This window comes from Coregonus lavaretus, assembly GCF_964263955.1.
Source record: "Coregonus lavaretus genome assembly, chromosome: 14".
NCBI classification, from domain to species: Eukaryota; Metazoa; Chordata; class Actinopteri; order Salmoniformes; family Salmonidae; genus Coregonus; species Coregonus lavaretus.
In genome coordinates this window covers 20,023,887-20,028,785 of record NC_140001.1, presented here as the reverse complement: position 1 = coordinate 20,028,785, position 4,899 = coordinate 20,023,887, and positions in this window count along the sequence as shown.

Below are 4,899 nucleotides of genomic sequence, written 5' to 3'. Positions count from 1 at the left end.
GGTGGGTGTGCTTACATTTGTCCTATTTCACACATGTACAAGTGTGTATTATACACATGTGAATTTGAAATGTAGTTTTTTGCATATCCCTGAGACAACCTCAATGTCTCTTGATGATGTTCCAATGTACATTGGTATTGATAAGTGGTGCAGTGCCTTCAGAAAGTATTCATACCTCTTGGTTTATTCCACATTGTTGTGTTACAGCCTGAATTCAAAATGGATTAAATAGATTTTTTGCTCGCCCATCTACACACAATACCCCATAATGACAACGTGAAAACATGTTTTTAGAGATCTTTGCAAATGTATTGAAAAATGAAATACCGAAAAATCTAATTTACATACACTACCGTTCAAAAGTTTGGGGTCACTTAGAAATGTCCTTGTTTGAAAATAAAAATAAAATGTGTCCATTTAAAATAACATCAAATTGATCAGAAATACAGTGAAGACATTGTTAATGTTGTAAATGGCTATTGTAGCTGGAAACGGCTGATTTTTAATGGAATATCTACATAAGCGTACAGAGGCCCATTATCAGCAACCATCAGTCCTGTGTTCAAATGGCACGTTGTGTTTGCTAATCCAAGTTTATCATTTTAAAAGGCTAATTGATCATTAGAAAACCCTTTTCCAATTATGTTAGCACAGCTGAAAACTGTTGTGCTGATTAAAGAAGCAATCAAACTGGCCTTCTTGAGACTAGTTGAGTATCTGGAGCATCAGCAATTGTGGATTCGATTACTGGCTCAAAATGGCCAGAAACAAATAACTTTCTTCTGAAATTCGTCAGTCTATTCTTGTTCTGATAAATTAAGGCTATTCCATGCGAGAAATTGCCAAGAAACTGAAGATCTCGTACAACGCCGTGTACTACTCCCTTCACAGAACAGCGCAAACTGGCTCTAACCAGAATAGAAAGAGGAGTGGGAGGCCCCGGTGCACAACTGAGCAAGAGGACAAATACATTAGTGTCTAGTTTGAGAAACAGACGCCTCACAGGTCCTCAACTGGCAGCTTCATTAAATAGTACCCGCAAAACACCAGTCTCGACGTCAACAGTGAAGAGGCGACTCCGGGATGCTGACCTTCTAGGCAGAGTTGCAAAGAAAAAGACATATCTCAGACTGGCCAATAAAAAGAAAAGATTAAGATGTGCAAAAGAACACAGACACTGGACAGAGGAAGATTGGAAAAAAAGTGTTATGGACAGACAAATCGAAGTTTGAGGTGTTCGGATCACAAAGAAGAACATTTGTGAGACGCAGACCAAATGAAAAGATGCTGGAGGAGTGCTTGATGCCATCTGTAAAGTGGGAGATTTGTACAGGGTAAAAGGGATCTTGAAGAAGGAAGGTTATCACTCCATTTTGCAACGCCATGCCATACCCTGTGGACGGCGCTTGATTGGAGCCAATTTCCTCCTACAACAGAAAAATGACCCAAAGCACAGCTCCAAACTATGCAATAACTATTTAGGGAAGAAGCAGTCAGCTGGTATTCTGTCTATAATGGAGTGGCCAGCACAGTCACCAGATCTCAACCCTATTGAGCTGTTGTGGGAGCAGCTTGACCGTATGGTACGTAAGAAGTGCCCATCAAGCCAATCCAACTTGTGGGAGGTGCTTCAGGAAGCATGGGGTGAGATCTCTTCAGATTACCTCAACAAATTGACAACTAGAATGCCAAAGGTCTGCAAGGCTGTAATTGCTGCAAATGGAGGATTCTTTGACGAAAGCAAAGTTTGAAGGACACAATTATTATTTCAATTAAAAATTATTATTTCTAACCTTGTCAATGACTACATGTCCTATTCATTTTGCTATATTTCCTATTCAAACTCATTTCATGTATGTTTTCATGGAAAACAAGGACATTTCTAAGTGACCCCAAACTTTTGAACGGTAGTGTAAGTATTCACACCACTGAGTCAATACTTTGTAGAAGCACCTTTGGCAGCGATTACAGCTGTGAGTCTTTCGGAGTAAGTCTCTAAGAGCTTTCCACACCTGGATTGTGCAACATTTGTCCATTATTCTTTTCAAAATTCTTCAAGCTCTGTCAAATTGGTTGTTGATCATTGCTAGACAACCATTTTCAGGTCTTGCCATAGATTTTCAAGTGGATTTAAGTCAAAACTGTAACTTGACCACTCAGGAACATTCACTGTCTTCTTGATAAGCAACTCCAGTGTAGATTTGGCCTTGTGTTTTAGATTATTGTCCTGGTGAAAGGTGAATTCATCTCCCAGTGTCTGGTGGAAAGCAGGTTTTCCTCTAGGATTTTGCCTGTGCTTAGCTCCATTCCATTTCTTTGTTACCCTGAAAAACTCCCCAGTCCTTGACGATTACAAGCATACCCATAAAATAATGCTGCCACCACTATGCTTGAAAATATGAAGAGTGGTACTCAGTAATGTGTTGTATTGGATTTGCCCAGATTAGAAAAAAAGAAGAAACCCGCACACTGCTCTTGATAGTATCACTGCTCTTGATAGGATCACTGCTCTTGATAGTATCACTGCTCTTGATAGGATCACTGCTCTTGATAGGATCACTGCTCTTGATAGGATCACTGCTCTTGATAAAAAAGATGTATTCACTAACTGTAAGTCGCTCTGGATAAGAGCGTCTGCTAAATGACTAAAATGTAAAATGTAAAATGTTGATAGGATCACTGCTCTTTAATAAGCTTTACGTATCGGCCTCAAGGCCTTCGTCAGAGCTTTGTATTGGATTTGCCCCAAACTTAACACTTTATTCAGGAAAAAAAGTTCATAGCTTTACCACATTTTTTTCAATATTACTTTAGTGCCTTGTTGCAAACAGGATGCATGTTTTGGAATTGTGTATTCTGTACAGACTTCCTTCTTTTCATTCTGTCAATTAGGTTAGTATTGTGTAGTAACTACAATGTTGTTGATCCATCCTCAGTTTTCTCTTATCACAGCCAATAAACTCGTAACTGTTTTAAAGTCACCATTGGCCTCATGGTGAGTTCATGCAACTTATTATGAGAGTTGTTAAGCACATTGTTACTCCTGAACTTATTTAGGCTTGCCATAACAAAGGGGTTGAATACTTATTGACTCAAGATGTTTCAGCTTTTCATTTTTTATTAATTTGTTAAAAACTCTAAATGCATGATTCCACTTTAACATTAATGGGTATTGTGTGTACGCCAGTGACAAAATAAATCTAAATTGAATCCATTTTAAATTCAGGCTGTAACAGCAATGTGGAAAAAGTCAAGGAGTGTGAACTTTCTGAAGGCACTGTAAATGTTGTAATTTATGAGGACTGAAACCTTTCCCTAACATTATACTCAACTGTACTCTGTGGACAGAATGGCGGTGGTATAGTAATCCTTCTACACCCCCCCCCCCCCCTCCCCCGGTGGTCCTTGTCCCACTGGCTATCCTAAGTTGAATGCACCAATTTGTAAGTCGCTCTGGATAAGAGCGTCTGCTAAATGACTTAAATGTATAGTAGATAATACAATGTCAAATATCTGACTATCATCTTGACATTATATCACCACTGAAGAACAGTGGTCTGGTAACCTATTCAATAAGTTGCTCATTTTCAATGGCTTCTTTAGACTTCAGTATTTTGCTCTGCATGTTCTTCTATTTATTTATTCAATACATCACAACAAATGTGAAAAGAACTTAAAGCATGTTTATTTTATTTTACGGGTTCTTATTTAATAAGTTTTCATTTTGTTTACTTAAAAGGTTTTAAATGTTTCTAAGCCTCTTTCTTTTCATTCTTATGCATGGTGCATTTTGCATACAAATGAATAATGTCATTCTTGCCAGAGTTTTACTTGGTAATAAGAAGACCAAGAGATCCATGTTTCCTTTTGTTTTGTCATATTCTGTTTTTAAGAAGTCATGATTGCCACTTCATTGCCGAAGGAATATCTTGAAATAAAAACGTGTCCTGTTGATTTGATACTGATAATTGAAAGATTATGGTATAGTGTAGGGAAGTAGACCAAATGCACATTATTATGATAATCAACAATTATAAAAAGGTAAAAAAAAGAAAGGTTTTATATCTGTATTTACAGTTGAAGTATACACCTTAGCCAAATACATTTCAACTCAGTTTTTCACAATTCCTGACATTTAATCCTAGTACAAATTCCCTGTCTTAGGTCAGTTAGGATCACCACTTAATTTTAAGAATGTGAAATGTCAGAATAATAGTAGAGAGAATGATTTCTTTCAGTTTTTATTTCTTTCATCACATTCCCAGTGTGTCAGAAGTTTACATACACTCAATTAGTATTTGGTAGCATTGCCTTTAAATTGTTTAACTTGGGTCAAACGTTTCAGGTAGCCTTCCACAAGCTTCCCACAATAAATTGGGTGAATTATGGCCCATTCCTCCTGACAGAGCTGGTGTAACTGAGTCAGGTTTGTAGGCCTCCTTGCTCACACACGCCTTTTCAGTTCTGCCCACACATTTTCTATAGGATTGAGGTCAGGGCTTTGTGATGGCCACTCCAACACCTTGACTTTGTTGTCCTTAAGCCATTTAGCCACAACTTTGGAAGTATGCTTGGGGTCATTGTCCATTTGGAAGACCCATTTGCGACCAAGCTTTAACTTCCTGACTGATGTCTTGAGATGTTGCTTCAATATATCCACATAATTTTCCTTCCTCATGATGCCATCTATTTTGTGAAGTGCACCAGTCCATCCTGCAGCAAAGCACCCCCACAGCATGATGCTGCCACCCCCGTGCTTCATGGTTGGGATGGTGTTCTTTGGCTTGCAAGCAACCCCCTTTTTCCTCCAAACATAACGATGGTCATTATGGCCAAACAGTTCTATTTTTGTTTCATCAGACCAGAGGACATTTCTCCAAAAAGTACGATCTTTGTCCC